Source organism: Phalangium opilio, unplaced genomic scaffold (assembly GCF_054372755.1).
Source record: "Phalangium opilio isolate 3A_F unplaced genomic scaffold, DU_Popi_V2 ptg000078l_1, whole genome shotgun sequence".
Classification (NCBI taxonomy): Eukaryota; Metazoa; Arthropoda; class Arachnida; order Opiliones; family Phalangiidae; genus Phalangium; species Phalangium opilio.
In genome coordinates this window covers 2,998,412-3,017,001 of record NW_028324186.1, presented here as the reverse complement: position 1 = coordinate 3,017,001, position 18,590 = coordinate 2,998,412, and the positions used below count along the sequence as shown (strand labels likewise).

General features: G+C 32.3%; 1 long non-coding RNA gene across 6 annotated transcripts in view; it reads left to right on the top strand.

Moving 5' to 3' along the window:
- Positions 1 to 3,979: 3,979 nt before the first annotated feature.
- The window catches only part of LOC149655007 (uncharacterized), a 573,911-nt gene continuing 559,300 nt past the window's right edge, over positions 3,980 to 18,590 (top strand). The window contains exons 1-5 of one of the 6 annotated variants that reach the window (XR_016370362.1): positions 3,980 to 4,125; positions 4,211 to 4,643; positions 4,711 to 4,813; positions 4,888 to 4,954; positions 5,028 to 6,639. This is a non-coding gene — a long non-coding RNA (uncharacterized LOC149655007). Of the gene's footprint in view, positions 4,126 to 4,207; positions 4,644 to 4,710; positions 4,814 to 4,887; positions 4,997 to 5,027; positions 6,640 to 18,590 lie in introns of those variants that run through there. The other 5 variants (XR_016370359.1, XR_016370358.1, XR_016370360.1 and 2 more) reach the window with 5 other exon arrangements.

The window sequence follows — 18,590 nt, the reverse complement described above, 5'->3', positions numbered from 1 at the left end:
AAATTTTCCATTATTTTCAAAATGGTTCGTGTCAAAGATTTACTATATAACAGAAACATGCGACATCGTTTATATTTACAGCTAGATTTCCAGTGTAGACCATGATAGAAACAGTTCCTCGTTAGTGATATTTAAAAGGATTGCAGCTTTTAATTTGAACTACAATGCGTTTTAATACTGGAAACTAAGCCCAATAGTGAAATAAATACGCTGCCCACCATTTGTCGGTGTCCATTTACGTGTTTCGTGTTATACGTTTGCTCTACAATGTGTTCCTCATAGCGAGTTGAAGTCATACCAAACTAATTCAATCACAACTTTTAAAACAGTTCTCACGCACTCAATAATATACCAAAGGTTTTTTGTTAATAATGTCTTTTATCCAGATTTTAATGATTCATTTATAAAACATTTTAAATCATCGACCCAAAAAATGGGACCCAAATTGAATCGTGGTCGAATAAATGCAGGCGCAAAACCAAAGCACCCTAAAGCGACGTTTAAAATGTCAATCATGATGAAAGATAAAATTTCTTCCTTCGGTTGAATTTAGTCGTTTTAAACAACGTTTTGCCTTATAGTTCGAAAAGAGAAACCTTTAAAAATAACCTATATCCATACTCGGATATTTATTCTAATCCTTTTCATTCGAAAACTGTTAATACCACAAAGGATATATAGAATGAATAATCTGTCTTTCGAAAACAATGCAAATATAATTTTGGTGAAAAAAACGAAGATAAGTATTTTTTTTCAAATAATTGATGTTTTATAATCATGTCTTTAAAGAAAAAGTTTAATATCTGTTGCTTCGGTCATTCCATTTTGTTTTCTTATCATTTACTTTTTCAAGTCTTTGTCCACGAAGACATTTTTTATTAATATATCTCTTGCCTTGAAAGGAATGAAAGTGAGCGTTTTAATTAGTATCACGAAACATTTACTTTTAATATTATTAACATACCTATCGGAGATTCGAACCAACAACCTATCGCTTCGCAATCCAACTTCGTATCCACTACACCACCGAATCGCTGACGGCTACAGTGTTTCAAGTTATATTCATGTATTTTTTAGGGGCATATTCGGACGATTGGGATTTCGGTCCATCGGGAATATAGCCATTGGGCTGGAAATCTAAAATCATTGCGGGATATTCGGTCGAATGGGATTTCGGTCCATTGGGAATTCGGTTGAAAGGAACGATACCGATTAAGTTTAGTTTAAAGGCTTATCTCGATTAAGTTTAGTTTAAAGGCTTATCTCGATTAAGTTTAGTTTAAAGGCTTATCTCGATTAAGTTTAGTTTAAAGGCTTATCTCGATTAAGTTTAGTTTAAAGGCTTATCTCGATTAAGTTTAGTTTAAAGGCTTATCTCGATTAAGTTTAGTTTAAAGGCTTATCTCGTTTAAGTTTAGTTTAAAGGCTTATCTCGTTTAAGTTTAGTTTAAAGGCTTATCTCGATTAAGTTTAGTTGAAAGGTTTATCTCGATTAAGTTTAGTTTAAAGGCTTATCTCGATTAAGTTTAGTTTAAAGGCTTATCTCGATTAAGTTTAGTTTAAAGGCTTATCTCGATTAAGTTTAATTTAAAGGCTTATCTCGATTTAGTCTAATTTAAAGGCTTATCTCGATTTAGTCTAATTTAAAGGCTTATCTCGATTAAGTTTAGTTTAAAGGCTTATCTCGATTAAGTTTAGTTTAAAGGCTTATCTCGATTAAGTTTAGTTTAAAGGCTTATCTCGATTAAGTTTAGTTTAAAGGCTTATCTCTATTAAGTTTAGATTAAAGGCTTATCTCGATTAAGTTTAGTTTAAAGGCTTATCTCGATTAAGTTTAGTTTAAAGGCTTATCTCGATTAAGTTTAGTTTAAAGGCTTATCTCGATTAAGTTTAGTTTAAAGGCTTATCTCGATTTAGTCTAATTTAAAGGCCTATCTCGATTTAGTCTAATTTAAAGGCTTATCTCGATTAAGTTTAGTTTAAAGGTTTATCTCGATTAAGTTTAGTTTAAAGGCTTATCTCGATTAAGTTTAATTTAAAGGCTTATCTCGATTAAGTTTAGTTTAAAGGCTTATCTCTATTAAGTTTAGTTTAAAGGCTTATCTCGATTATGTTTAGTTTAAAGGCTTATCTCGATTAAGTTTAGTTTAAAGGCTTATCTCGATTAAGTTTAGTTTAAAGGCTTATCTCGATTAAGTTTAGTTTAATGACTTATCTCGTTTAAGTTTAGTTTAAAGGCTTATCTCGATTAAGTTTAGTTCAAAGGTTTATCTCGATTAAGTTTAGTTTAAAGGCTTATCTCGATTAAGATTAGTTTAAAGGCTTATCTCGATTAAGATTAGTTTAAAGGCTTATCTCGATTAAGTGCTTTGGTCCCATTGAACCGAATTCCCATTCGACAGAAGGGTTTTTTTTTTTGGGGTCCCATTCGATCGAACGTAGCCAAAGGTGCGATTTTATTATAGTCCCATTGGACCGAAATTCTATTGAACTGGAAGAAGACATACTGTGTGGTTTTGCATTAAATATATTTTTAATTTCAAAACTTATTATTGTTAAAATAAATGTCAGTTGAAAATGTATTACTGCACTCCTCACCTCACCTACCCTAGCCTAACCTAACCTAACCTAACCTAACCTAAGCAAACGTAACCTCACCTAACCCAACCCAACCTTGTTTGGAGGTAAAAAGATTATTTATATGAGTATTAAAACAATTTATTAGCAATAATAGAAATATTTTGGAAAAGATGTCAGATAATTTATTGGAGAATATTTTGGAAAAGGTGGTAGCTAATTAATAGGAGAATATTTTAGAAAAGGTGGTAGCTAATTAAAAGGAGAATATTTTGGAAAAGGTGGCAGCTAATTAATAAGAGAATGTTTTGGAAAAGGTGGTAGCTATTTAATGGGAGAATATTTTGCAATAGGTGGTAGCTAATTAAAAGGAGCATATTTTGTAAAAGTTGTCAACGTTTTATTGGAACCAAACCTAACCTAACCTAACCTAACCTAAGCTAACCTAACCTAACCTAACCTAACCTAACCTAACCTAACCTAACCTAAGCTAACCTAACCTAACCTAACCTAACCTAACCTAACCTAAGCTAAGCTAAGCTAACCTAACCTAACCTAACCTAACCTAAGCTAAGCTAAGCTAACCTAACCTAACCTAACCTAACCTAACCCACCCGAAACCAAAATATTAAAATTTTAATTTAAAGACATTGATGGAACTACCAATAAGACTGCACTTCATTTTAAGCACAATTTGTTTATTAATTCTATTCTGAGAGAGCGGTTGCTCTCTTAGATAAGACCTCATACTGCGTTTAATGTATAAGGGTGGTTTTTTGATTCGATGTAACTTTTTTCCTATCATGGTTACTGCTTTGAAAAAATTCCACTGAACTAAAATTCGGACCCTTAATATGTGGTTAAAATTTCAAAGAGATCCCTCTATTAGTTTTCTTCATAGAAAATAAAGTTGCTAAGGGTGGTTTTCATTTCCATAAAAAAATTAAGACATTTTGGCAAAAAAAGGGAAATTTTCCCATAGGAATAACATGGCAAATGTTTGCTGTGATGGCCAAATTGACTCGAGCATTTTTTGAAGACTATTTATTCGATAGGTCTGAAAATGGTTTTAAATGAAAGGTTGAACATTTTTCTGGTGCCTTTCGAAGTTTTATTGAAAACAATTAATATTAAGTATTACTTTTTGTACTTTTAAGCACATACTTAAACTTACGACCTTTTATTCTGTTGGACTTACGTGGTTTAATCCTAGCTAAAATCATAGAGAAACGTACTGTTGGACTTACGCTGTTTTACCGCTAATAGAGCGACTGAGCGAAGATTTTTGTTTAGACAACGCGTGTGGCTATGCCGAGCTTAAGGCGAATTTTTTAACTTTTCACATAAAAGAAGGGGTTAATTCGTCCTCATTTTATTTTAATTTCCTAAGTTAAACCTTATTATAATTTAATACAAAAGAATTTAAATTTAGGATTTAGCCGATAATTTTTAAATTGACTGATTTCACTAAGCCTCGGTCAAAATTTAAATCCAGCTGATTGTATGTAGAGACTAGAGACCAATTGGCCGTGTAGCGTACGTTTTAAGGTGTTTCACCTGGTGCCATCGGCCCACGATAGCCGCTAATTAGGTAATTTGTTTAAATTAAATAAATTTTTGTTGTTTAAAGTAGATTAATGCAAAAGACGCACAAGGGTTCGTTCCCTGGTTTTTGACTGTTGCCACCAGCCAACAGTTACCGCTACGAACATACCTTTTTTACTGGTAAAATAAATGATAGATTCAATCACACTATCACTAAACCCTGTCACCAAATCATACAATATTTTTAAATGACGCTTTTCCAATAATTCTTATAGGTTAACAATTTAAATTTTAATTATTTAGTGCTTATTCTAACATAACCTCAAAACAGTAAACAATGGCCATTTTTCCAACGATAACTGTGCAGATTATATTTGGTGCCACCGATAACCACTATGTAGATCATTTTATTGGTTTAAATTAATGGTAATATAATTGAATAATTAAACACACGATCACTAAACCCTGTCAACAAACCAACCAATGTTTTTTATCCCGGCTCTTGCAATCATTTTTATTAGGTAACAGTTGCGTTTTTAAGTATTATTTATAACCGCTATTTAGAATAAACCTTTTTGTTTAAATTAGATACATTTTTGATGTGTAAAGTAGATTAATTCAAACTACGCAGAAGAGTTCATTCCCTGGTTTCTAGACAAGGGTTACCGCTACGAAGATATGTTTTTTGCTGGTAAAATAAATGATAGATTCAATTCAATCACACTATCACTAATCCCTGTCTCCAAATCAATATTTTTAATTCAGGCTCTTCCAAGCGCGAAATTACAAATTACAGTGTGTTAATTAATTAATATAAATTTTGGATAAATATGTAACACACTATCATTATTAAATTTCTGAAGAGAGGAAAAAAGGTTGAAATTAATTTTTTTAAATTTAAAAAGCAAATTTGGCTCGGAAAAAACCCAGCGCCAGAAGCCTGTCTTATAAAATTTTCACAAGATGATTCGTTCAAGAATGTCTAGAAATAAGTCGCATAGAAGTAATGAATATTTCACCTAAGTCAGCTGACTTGGCCAGGCAGGGCATAGCCCACTCGATCCATGCTCACGGACGCTGCTCTGCATCTTGCGTAGTGTTACGCGTGATCGAGTGGGCTATGGGCAGGGTAAACAAATACGGGGCTGCCAGGCTGTCTCTTACACAATAATGATACAGGGCAAATGACTAGTTTAAAAATAAAACCATGGGACCACAAAGAAAATGCAAAGGTAACCAGAGTCCAGACATTAACTCAAAAAGTTTAATTGTTCAATTCCTAAGTTTAGCAGACGACGTGGTCAAATATTATTATATAGCGCGAGCAGCTTGCGTCCATGAGCGCGGATCGAGTGGGCTATGCTTGCAGGAAGAAACTTTGTCTCAGTTACACCAAAGAGACTATAGGGGAGGAGTTGAAGATCACCCGCTCCACAAGGCTAAATTACATTGTTGCCCCTAAATTATACTAGTGGTACGAGGGAGTTTCCGGCTCAGTCGCGCCACCTACGATACCGTTAAATGTCTCAAACGGAAATGCCTCGGTACTGCGCATTGAAGATGCGCGCTAGAAAAGAGCAACAAGATTTTCCCCTCTTTCCACTCCTCCCCTATATTCTCTTTGGTTACACCTTGTATTGGAAACCCCCATACCTATAGCGTTGCCTGTGTACCCCCACCTACGGCACCGTAGTCCTCCCAGCATCCTCAGCGGTTAGGTAGGGTCGTACTGGATGAAATTGTAAAGGGCGCCCCCTCTATCTTAAAATTAGAAGCTAGCTCTCATACAAATAAAATGGCGCTACGCGGCAGCACTTAGCAATCGCCTACCGAAGGGTAGGTGCGTGCGCGAGGTACATTGGGAGAGATACGGTGCCGTAGGTCGCCCATCTTCATTTGCAATCCATCTCAATTCCCTTATCCCTGGTTACACTGCTACAACGAAAACCAAATACCAGCAACATAAGTCCAAGCCAGTCATCTGAAAGACTCAAAACGATGACTCTGATTCTTCTGAATTTGAAATATCAGTAGAAATGTTTCTAGATAATCCTCAGAGTTATTTTAAATATTTTAATGCTCAAAGCCAGGGGATAAGGAAAGGCCAAAATAATTTTATTATGAAAATTTGATGTTTTCAGTAATAAATTAATCTCATTGGTGATAACTGATTAACTGGTACCTGAAAGCATTAGTCACTAACTTGCAATATTAGGTCCCTTATGCTTACGCTCCCCTATATTTATGTTTGTGCTTAGTGCAGATTTTAAAAATGCCACAGTTTCTTAACAATCTTAATTAAAATGAAGACTGAAGGAACAGATATTAATAAAAAATGTCTTCGTGGACAAAGACTTGAAAAAGTAAATGATAAGAAAACAAAATGGAATGACCGAAGCAACAGATATTAAACTTTTTCTTTAAAGACATGATTATAAAACATCAATTATTTGAAAAAAAATACTTATCTTCGTTTTTTTCACCAAAATTACATTTGCCCAAAAATATTGTATCATTAAATTTTCCATTATTTTCAAAATGGTTCGTGTCAAAGATTTACTATATAACAGAAACATGCGACATCGTTTATATTTACAGCTAGATTTCCAGTGTAGACCATGATAGAAACAGTTCCTCGTTAGTGATATTTAAAAGGATTGCAGCTTTTAATTTGAACTACAATGCGTTTTAATACTGGAAACTAAGCCCAATAGTGAAATAAATATGCTGCCCACCATTTGTCGGTGTCCATTTACGTGTTTCGTGTTATACGTTTGCTCTACAATGTGTTCCTCATAGCGAGTTGAAGTCATACCAAACTAATTCAATCACAACTTTTAAAACAGTTCTCACGCACTCAATAATATACCAAAGGTTTTTTGTTAATAATGTCTTTTATCCAGATTTTAATGATTCATTTATAAAACATTTTAAATCATCGACCCAAAAAATGGGACCCAAATTGAATCGTGGTCGAATAAATGCAGGCGCAAAACCAAAGCACCCTAAAGCGACGTTTAAAATGTCAATCATGATGAAAGATAAAATTTCTTCCTTCGGTTGAATTTAGTCGTTTTAAACAACGTTTTGCCTTATAGTTCGAAAAGAGAAACCTTTAAAAATAACCTATATCCATACTCGGATATTTATTCTAATCCTTTTCATTCGAAAACTGTTAATACCACAAAGGATATATAGAATGAATAATCTGTCTTTCGAAAACAATGCAAATATAATTTTGGTGAAAAAAACGAAGATAAGTATTTTTTTTCAAATAATTGATGTTTTATAATCATGTCTTTAAAGAAAAAGTTTAATATCTGTTGCTTCGGTCATTCCATTTTGTTTTCTTATCATTTACTTTTTCAAGTCTTTGTCCACGAAGACATTTTTTATTAATATATCTCTTGCCTTGAAAGGAATGAAAGTGAGCGTTTTAATTAGTATCACGAAACATTTACTTTTAATATTATTAACATACCTATCGGAGATTCGAACCAACAACCTATCGCTTCGCAATCCAACTTCGTATCCACTACACCACCGAATCGCTGACGGCTACAGTGTTTCAAGTTATATTCATGTATTTTTTAGGGGCATATTCGGACGATTGGGATTTCGGTCCATCGGGAATATAGCCATTGGGCTGGAAATCTAAAATCATTGCGGGATATTCGGTCGAATGGGATTTCGGTCCATTGGGAATTCGGTTGAAAGGAACGATACCGATTAAGTTTAGTTTAAAGGCTTATCTCGATTAAGTTTAGTTTAAAGGCTTATCTCGATTAAGTTTAGTTTAAAGGCTTATCTCGATTAAGTTTAGTTTAAAGGCTTATCTCGATTAAGTTTAGTTTAAAGGCTTATCTCGATTAAGTTTAGTTTAAAGGCTTATCTCGATTAAGTTTAGTTTAAAGGCTTATCTCGTTTAAGTTTAGTTTAAAGGCTTATCTCGTTTAAGTTTAGTTTAAAGGCTTATCTCGATTAAGTTTAGTTGAAAGGTTTATCTCGATTAAGTTTAGTTTAAAGGCTTATCTCGATTAAGTTTAGTTTAAAGGCTTATCTCGATTAAGTTTAGTTTAAAGGCTTATCTCGATTAAGTCTAATTTAAAGGCTTATCTCGATTTAGTCTAATTTAAAGGCTTATCTCGATTTAGTCTAATTTAAAGGCTTATCTCGATTAAGTTTAGTTTAAAGGCTTATCTCGATTAAGTTTAGTTTAAAGGCTTATCTCGATTAAGTTTAGTTTAAAGGCTTATCTCGATTAAGTTTAGTTTAAAGGCTTATCTCTATTAAGTTTAGATTAAAGGCTTATCTCGATTAAGTTTAGTTTAAAGGCTTATCTCGATTAAGTTTAGTTTAAAGGCTTATCTCGATTAAGTTTAGTTTAAAGGCTTATCTCGATTAAGTTTAGTTTAAAGGCTTATCTCGATTAAGTATAATTTAAAGGCTTATCTCGATTTAGTCTAATTTAAAGGCCTATCTCGATTTAGTCTAATTTAAAGGCTTATCTCGATTAAGTTTAGTTTAAAGGTTTATCTCGATTAAGTTTAGTTTAAAGGCTTATCTCGATTAAGTTTAATTTAAAGGCTTATCTCGATTAAGTTTAGTTTAAAGGCTTATCTCTATTAAGTTTAGTTTAAAGGCTTATCTCGATTATGTTTAGTTTAAAGGCTTATCTCGATTAAGTTTAGTTTAAAGGCTTATCTCGATTAAGTTTAGTTTAAAGGCTTATCTCGATTAAGTTTAGTTTAATGACTTATCTCGTTTAAGTTTAGTTTAAAGGCTTATCTCGATTAAGTTTAGTTCAAAGGTTTATCTCGATTAAGTTTAGTTTAAAGGCTTATCTCGATTAAGATTAGTTTAAAGGCTTATCTCGATTAAGATTAGTTTAAAGGCTTATCTCGATTAAGTGCTTTGGTCCCATTGAACCGAATTCCCATTCGACAGAAGGGTTTTTTTTTTGGGGTCCCATTCGATCGAACGTAGCCAAAGGTGCGATTTTATTATAGTCCCATTGGACCGAAATTCTATTGAACTGGAAGAAGACATACTGTGTGGTTTTGCATTAAATATATTTTTAATTTCAAAACTTATTATTGTTAAAATAAATGTCAGTTGAAAATGTATTACTGCACTCCTCACCTCACCTACCCTAGCCTAACCTAACCTAACCTAACCTAACCTAAGCAAACGTAACCTAACCTAACCCAACCCAACCTTGTTTGGAGGTAAAAAGATTATTTATATGAGTATTAAAACAATTTATTAGCAATAATAGAAATATTTTAGAAAAGATGTCAGATAATTAATTGGAGAATATTTTGGAAAAGATGTCAGATAATTAATTGGAGAATATTTTGGAAAAGGTGGTAGCTAATTATTAGGAGAATATTTTAGAAAAGGTGGTAGCTAATTAAAAGGAGAATATTTTGGAAAATGTGGCAGCTAATTAGTAGGAGAATGTTTTGGAAAAGGTTGCAGCTAATTTATAGGAGAATGTTTTGGAAAAGGTGGTAGCTAATTAATAGGAGAATATTTTGAAAAAGGTGGGAGCTATTTAATAGGAAAATCTTTTGGAAAAGGTGGCAGCTAATTAATAAGAGAATGTTTTGGAAAAGGTGGTAGCTATTTAATGGGAGAATATTTTGCAATAGGTGGTAGCTAATTAAAAGGAGCATATTTTGTAAAAGGTGTCAACGTTTTATTGGAACCAAACCTAACCTAACCTAACCTAACCTAAGCTAACCTAACCTAACCTAACCTAAGCTAACCTAACCTAACCTAACCTAACCTAACCTAAGCTAACCTAACCTAACCTAACCTAACCTAACCTAAGCTAAGCTAAGCTAACCTAACCTAACCTAAGCTAAGCTAAGCTAACCTAACCTAACCTAACCTAACCTAACCCACCCGAAACCAAAATATTAAAATTTTAATTTAAAGACATTGATGGAACTACCAATAAGACTGCACTTCATTTTAAGCACAATTTGTTTATTAATTCTATATATCTCTTGCCTTGAAAGGAATGAAAGTGAGCGTTTTAATTAGTATCACGAAACATTTACTTTTAATATTATTAACATACCTTACGGAGATTCGAACCAACAACCTATCGCTTCGCAGTCCAACTTCGTATCCACTACATCACCGAATCGCTGACGGCTACAGTGTTTCAAGTTATATTCATGTATTTTTTAGGGGCATATTCGGACGATTGGGATTTCGGTCCATCGGGAATATAGCCATTGGGCTGGAAATCTAAAATCATTGCGGGATATTCGGTCGAATGGGATTTCGGTCCATTGGGAATTCGGTTGAAAGGAACGATACCGATTAAGTTTAGTTTAAAGGCTTATCTCGATTAAGTTTAGTTTAAAGGCTTATCTCGATTAAGTTTAGTTTAAAGGCTTATCTCGATTGAGTCTAATTTAAAGGCTTATCTCGATTTAGTCTAATTTAAAGGCTTATCTCGATTAAGTTTAGTTTAAAGGCTTATCTCGATTAAGTTTAGTTTAAAGGCTTATCTCGATTAAGTTTAGTTTAAAGGCTTATCTCGATTAAGTTTAGTTTAAAGGCTTATCTCGTTTAAGTTTAGTTTAAAGGCTTATCTCGTTTAAGTTTAGTTTAAAGGCTTATCTCGATTAAGTTTAGTTCAAAGGTTTATCTCGATTAAGTTTAGTTTAAAGGCTTATCTCGATTAAGTTTAGTTTAAAGGCTTATCTCGATTAAGTTTAGTTTAAAGGCTTATCTCGATTAAGTTTAGTTTAAAGGCTTATCTCGATTAAGTTTAGTTTAAAGGCTTATCTCGATTAAGTTTAGTTTAAAGGCTTATCTCGATTAAGTTTAGTTTAAAGGCTTATCTCGATTGAGTCTAATTTAAAGGCTTATCTCGATTAAGTTTAGTTTAAAGGCTTATCTCGATTAAGTTTAGTTTAAAGGCTTATCTCGATTAAGTTTAGTTTAAAGGCTTATCTCGATTAAGTTTAGTTTAAAGGCTTATCTCGATTAAGTTTAGTTTAAAGGCTTATCTCGATTAAGTTTAGTTTAAAGGCTTATCTCGATTAAGTTTAGTTTAAAGGCTTATCTCGATTGAGTCTAATTTAAAGGCTTATCTCGATTTAGTCTAATTTAAAGGCTTATCTCGATTAAGTTTAGTTTAAAGGCTTATCTCGATTAAGTTTAGTTTAAAGGCTTATCTCGATTAAGTTTAGTTTAAAGGCTTATCTCGATTAAGTTTAGTTTAAAGGCTTATCTCGTTTAAGTTTAGTTTAAAGGCTTATCTCGTTTAAGTTTAGTTTAAAGGCTTATCTCGATTAAGTTTAGTTCAAAGGTTTATCTCGATTAAGTTTAGTTTAAAGGCTTATCTCGATTAAGTTTAGTTTAAAGGCTTATCTCGATTAAGTTTAGTTTAAAGGCTTATCTCGATTAAGTTTAGTTTAAAGGCTTATCTCGATTAAGTTTAGTTTAAAGGCTTATCTCGATTAAGTTTAGTTTAAAGGCTTATCTCGATTAAGTTTAGTTTAAAGGCTTATCTCGATTAAGTCTAATTTAAAGGCTTATCTCGATTTAGTCTAATTTAAAGGCTTATCTCGATTTAGTCTAATTTAAAGGCTTATCTCGATTAAGTTTAGTTTAAAGGCTTATCTCGATTAAGTTTAGTTTAAAGGCTTATCTCGATTAAGTTTAGTTTAAAGGCTTATCTCGATTAAGTTTAGTTTAAAGGCTTATCTCTATTAAGTTTAGTTTAAAGGCTTATCTCGATTAAGTTTAGTTTAAAGGCTTATCTCGATTAAGTTTAGTTTAAAGGCTTATCTCGATTAAGTTTAGTTTAAAGGCTTATCTCGATTAAGTTTAGTTTAAAGGCTTATCTCGATTAAGTATAATTTAAAGGCTTATCTCGATTTAGTCTAATTTAAAGGCCTATCTCGATTTAGTCTAATTTAAAGGCTTATCTCGATTAAGTTTAGTTTAAAGGTTTATCTCGATTAAGTTTAGTTTAAAGGCTTATCTCGATTAAGTTTAGTTTAAAGGCTTATCTCTATTAAGTTTAGTTTAAAGGCTTATCTCGATTATGTTTAGTTTAAAGGCTTATCTCGATTAAGTTTAGTTTAAAGGCTTATCTCGATTAAGTTTAGTTTAAAGGCTTATCTCGATTAAGTTTAGTTTAATGACTTATCTCGTTTAAGTTTAGTTTAAAGGCTTATCTCGATTAAGTTTAGTTCAAAGGTTTATCTCGATTAAGTTTAGTTTAAAGGCTTATCTCGATTAAGATTAGTTTAAAGGCTTATCTCGATTAAATGCTTTGGTCCCATTGAACCGAATTCCCATTCGACAGAAGGGGTTTTTTTTGGGGTCCCATTCGATCGAACGTAGCCAAAGGTGCGATTTTATTATAGTCCCATTGGACCGAAATTCTATTGAACTGGAAGAAGACATACTGTGTGGTTTTGCATTAAATATATTTTTAATTTCAAAACTTATTATTGTTAAAATAAATGTCAGTTGAAAATGTATTACTGCACTCCTCACCTCACCTACCCTAGCCTAACCTAACCTAACCTAACCTAACCTAAGCAAACGTAACCTAACCTAACCCAACCCAACCTTGTTTGGAGGTAAAAAGATTATTTATATGAGTATTAAAACAATTTATTAGCAATAATAGAAATATTTTAGAAAAGATGTCAGATAATTAATTGGAGAATATTTTGGAAAAGGTGGTAGCTAATTAATAGGAGAATATTTTAGAAAAGGTGGTAGCTAATTAAAAGGAGAATATTTTGGAAAATGTGGCAGCTAATTAGTAGGAGAATGTTTTGGAAAAGGTTGCAGCTAATTAATAGGAGAATGTTTTGGAAAAGGTGGTAGCTAATTAATAGGAGAATATTTTGAAAAAGGTGGGAGCTATTTAATAGGAAAATCTTTTGGAAAAGGTGGCAGCTAATTAATAAGAGAATGTTTTGGAAAAGGTGGTAGCTATTTAATGGGAGAATATTTTGCAATAGGTGGTAGCTAATTAAAAGGAGCATATTTTGTAAAAGGTGTCAACGTTTTATTGGAACCAAACCTAACCTAACCTAACCTAACCTAAGCTAACCTAACCTAACCTAACCTAAGCTAACCTAACATAACCTAACCTAACCTAAGCTAACCTAACCTAACCTAACCTAACCTAACCTAAGCTAAGCTAAGCTAACCTAACCTAACCTAACCTAACCTAAGCTAAGCTAAGCTAAGCTAAGCTAACCTAACCTAACCTAACCTAACCTAACCTAACCCACCCGAAACCAAAATATTAAAATTTTAATTTAAAGACATTGATGGAACTACCAATAAGACTGCACTTCATTTTAAGCACAATTTGTTTATTAATTCTATATATCTCTTGCCTTGAAAGGAATGAAAGTGAGCGTTTTAATTAGTATCACGAAACATTTACTTTTAATATTATTAACATACCTTTCGGAGATTCGAACCAACAACCTATCGCTTCGCAGTTCAACTTCGTATCCACTACACCACCGAATCGCTGACGGCTACAGTGTTTCAAGTTATATTCATGTATTTTTTAGGGGCATATTCGGACGATTGGGATTTCGGTCCATCGGGAATATAGCCATTGGGCTGGAAATCTAAAATCATTGCGGGATATTCGGTCGAATGGGATTTCGGTCCATTGGGAATTCGGTTGAAAGGAACGATACCGATTAAGTTTAGTTTAAAGGCTTATCTCGATTAAGTTTAGTTTAAAGGCTTATCTCGATTAAGTTTAGTTTAAAGGCTTATCTCGATTGAGTCTAATTTAAAGGCTTATCTCGATTTAGTCTAATTTAAAGGCTTATCTCGATTAAGTTTAGTTTAAAGGCTTATCTCGATTAAGTTTAGTTTAAAGGCTTATCTCAATTAAGTTTAGTTTAAAGGCTTATCTCGATTAAGTTTAGTTTAAAGGCTTATCTCGATTAAGTTTAGTTTAAAGGCTTATCTCGATTAAGTTTAGTTTAAAGGCTTATCTCGATTAAGTTTAGTTCAAAGGTTTATCTCGATTAAGTTTAGTTTAAAGGCTTATCTCGATTAAGTTTAGTTTAAAGGCTTATCTCGATTAAGTTTAGTTTAAAGGCTTATCTCGATTAAGTTTAGTTTAAAGGCTTATCTCGATTAAGTTTAGTTTAAAGGCTTATCTCGATTAAGTTTAGTTTAAAGGCTTATCTCGATTAAGTTTAGTTTAAAGGCTTATCTCGATTAAGTCTAATTTAAAGGCTTATCTCGATTTAGTCTAATTTAAAGGCTTATCTCGATTTAGTCTAATTTAAAGGCTTATCTCGATTAAGTTTAGTTTAAAGGCTTATCTCGATTAAGTTTAGTTTAAAGGCTTATCTCGATTAAGTTTAGTTTAAAGGCTTATCTCGATTAAGTTTAGTTTAAAGGCTTATCTCTATTAAGTTTAGTTTAAAGGCTTATCTCGATTAAGTTTAGTTTAAAGGCTTATCTCGATTAAGTTTAGTTTAAAGGCTTATCTCGATTAAGTTTAGTTTAAAGGCTTATCTCGATTAAGTTTAGTTTAAAGGCTTATCTCGATTAAGTATAATTTAAAGGCTTATCTCGATTTAGTCTAATTTAAAGGCCTATCTCGATTTAGTCTAATTTAAAGGCTTATCTCGATTAAGTTTAGTTTAAAGGTTTATCTCGATTAAGTTTAGTTTAAAGGCTTATCTCGATTAAGTTTAGTTTAAAGGCTTATCTCTATTAAGTTTAGTTTAAAGGCTTATCTCGATTATGTTTAGTTTAAAGGCTTATCTCGATTAAGTTTAGTTTAAAGGCTTATCTCGATTAAGTTTAGTTTAAAGGCTTATCTCGATTAAGTTTAGTTTAATGACTTATCTCGTTTAAGTTTAGTTTAAAGGCTTATCTCGATTAAGTTTAGTTCAAAGGTTTATCTCGATTAAGTTTAGTTTAAAGGCTTATCTCGATTAAGATTAGTTTAAAGGCTTATCTCGATTAAATGCTTTGGTCCCATTGAACCGAATTCCCATTCGACAGAAGGGGTTTTTTTTGGGGTCCCATTCGATCGAACGTAGCCAAAGGTGCGATTTTATTATAGTCCCATTGGACCGAAATTCTATTGAACTGGAAGAAGACATACTGTGTGGTTTTGCATTAAATATATTTTTAATTTCAAAACTTATTATTGTTAAAATAAATGTCAGTTGAAAATGTATTACTGCACTCCTCACCTCACCTACCCTAGCCTAACCTAACCTAACCTAACCTAACCTAAGCAAACGTAACCTAACCTAACCCAACCCAACCTTGTTTGGAGGTAAAAAGATTATTTATATGAGTATTAAAACAATTTATTAGCAATAATAGAAATATTTTAGAAAAGATGTCAGATAATTAATTGGAGAATATTTTGGAAAAGGTGGTAGCTAATTAATAGGAGAATATTTTAGAAAAGGTGGTAGCTAATTAAAAGGAGAATATTTTGGAAAATGTGGCAGCTAATTAGTAGGAGAATGTTTTGGAAAAGGTTGCAGCTAATTAATAGGAGAATGTTTTGGAAAAGGTGGTAGCTAATTAATAGGAGAATATTTTGAAAAAGGTGGGAGCTATTTAATAGGAAAATCTTTTGGAAAAGGTGGCAGCTAATTAATAAGAGAATGTTTTGGAAAAGGTGGTAGCTATTTAATGGGAGAATATTTTGCAATAGGTGGTAGCTAATTAAAAGGAGCATATTTTGTAAAAGGTGTCAACGTTTTATTGGAACCAAACCTAACCTAACCTAACCTAACCTAAGCTAACCTAACCTAACCTAACCTAAGCTAACCTAACATAACCTAACCTAACCTAAGCTAACCTAACCTAACCTAACCTAACCTAACCTAAGCTAAGCTAAGCTAACCTAACCTAACCTAACCTAACCTAAGCTAAGCTAAGCTAAGCTAAGCTAACCTAACCTAACCTAACCTAACCTAACCTAACCCACCCGAAACCAAAATATTAAAATTTTAATTTAAAGACATTGATGGAACTACCAATAAGACTGCACTTCATTTTAAGCACAATTTGTTTATTAATTCTATATATCTCTTGCCTTGAAAGGAATGAAAGTGAGCGTTTTAATTAGTATCACGAAACATTTACTTTTAATATTATTAACATACCTTTCGGAGATTCGAACCAACAACCTATCGCTTCGCAGTTCAACTTCGTATCCACTACACCACCGAATCGCTGACGGCTACAGTGTTTCAAGTTATATTCATGTATTTTTTAGGGGCATATTCGGACGATTGGGATTTCGGTCCATCGGGAATATAGCCATTGGGCTGGAAATCTAAAATCATTGCGGGATATTCGGTCGAATGGGATTTCGGTCCATTGGGAATTCGGTTGAAAGGAACGATACCGATTAAGTTTAGTTTAAAGGCTTATCTCGATTAAGTTTAGTTTAAAGGCTTATCTCGATTAAGTTTAGTTTAAAGGCTTATCTCGATTGAGTCTAATTTAAAGGCTTATCTCGATTTAGTCTAATTTAAAGGCTTATCTCGATTAAGTTTAGTTTAAAGGCTTATCTCGATTAAGTTTAGTTTAAAGGCTTATCTCAATTAAGTTTAGTTTAAAGGCTTATCTCGATTAAGTTTAGTTTAAAGGCTTATCTCGTTTAAGTTTAGTTTAAAGGCTTATCTCGTTTAAGTTTAGTTTAAAGGCTTATCTCGATTAAGTTTAGTTCAAAGGTTTATCTCGATTAAGTTTAGTTTAAAGGCTTATCTCGATTAAGTTTAGTTTAAAGGCTTATCTCGATTAAGTTTAGTTTAAAGGCTTATCTCGATTAAGTCTAATTTAAAGGCTTATCTCGATTTAGTCTAATTTAAAGGCTTATCTCGATTTAGTCTAATTTAAAGGCTTATCTCGATTAAGTTTAGTTTAAAGGCTTATCTCAATTAAGTTTAGTTTAAAGGCTTATCTCGATTAAGTTTAGTTTAAAGGCTTATCTCGATTAAGTTTAGTTTAAAGGCTTATCTCTATTAAGTTTAGTTTAAAGGCTTATCTCGATTAAGTTTAGTTTTAAGGCTTATCTCGATTAAGTTTAGTTTAAAGGCTTATCTCGATTAAGTTTAGTTTAAAGGCTTATCTCGATTAAGTTTAGTTTAAAGGCTTATCTCGATTAAGTATAATTTAAAGGCTTATCTCGATTTAGTCTAATTTAAACGCCTATCTCGATTTAGTCTAATTTAAAGGCTTATCTCGATTAAGTTTAGTTTAAAGGTTTATCTCGATTAAGTTTAGTTTAAAGGCTTATCTCGATTAATTAAGTTTAAAGGCTTATCTCGATTAAGTTTAGTTGAAAGGCTTATCTCTATTAAGTTTAGTTTAAAGGCTTATCTCGATTATGTTTAGTTTAAAGGCTTATCTCGATTAAGTTTAGTTTAAAGGCTTATCTCGATTAAGTTTAGTTTAAAGGCTTATCTCGATTAAGTTTAGTTTAATGACTTATCTCGTTTAAGTTTAGTTTAAAGGCTTATCTCGATTAAGTTTAGTTTAAAGGCTTATCTCGATTAAGTTTAGTTTAATGACTTATCTCGTTTAAGTTTAGTTTAAAGGCTTATCTCGATTAAGTTTAGTTCAAAGGTTTATCTCGATTAAGTTTAGTTTAAAGGCTTATCTCGATTAAGATTAGTTTAAAGGCTTATCTCGATTAAGTGCTTTGGTCCCATTGAACCGAATTCCCATTCGACAGAAGGGGTTTTTTTTGGGGTCCCATTCGATCGAACGTAGACAAAGGTGCGATTTTATTATAGTCCCATTGGACCGAAATTCTATTGAACTGGAAGAAGACATACTGTGTGGTTTTGCATTAAATATATTTTTAATTTCAAAACTTATTATTGTTAAAATAAATGTCAGTTGAAAATGTATTACTGCACTCCTCACCTCACCTACCCTAGCCTAACCTAACCTAACCTAACCTAACCTAAGCAAACGTAACCTAACCTAACCCAACCCAACCTTGTTTGGAGGTAAAAAGATTATTTATATGAGTATTAAAACAATTTATTAGCAATAATAGAAATATTTTGGAAAAGATGTCAGATAATTAATTGGAGAATATTTTGGAAAAGGTGGTAGCTAATTAATAGCAGAATATTTTAGAAAAGATGTCAGATAATTAATTGGAGAATATTTTGGAAAAGGTGGTAGCTAATTAATAGGAGAATATTTTAGAAAAGGTGGTAGCTAATTAAAAGGAGAATATTTTGAAAAAGGTGGGAGCTATTTAATAGGAAAATCTTTTGGAAAAGGTTGCAGCTAATTAATAGGAGAATGTTTTGGAAAAGGTGGTAGCTAATTAATAGGAGAATATTTTGGAAAATGTGGCAGCTAATTAGTAGGAGAATGTTTTGGAAAAGGTTGCAGCTAATTAATAGGAGAATGTTTTGGAAAAGGTGGTAGCTAATTAATAGGAG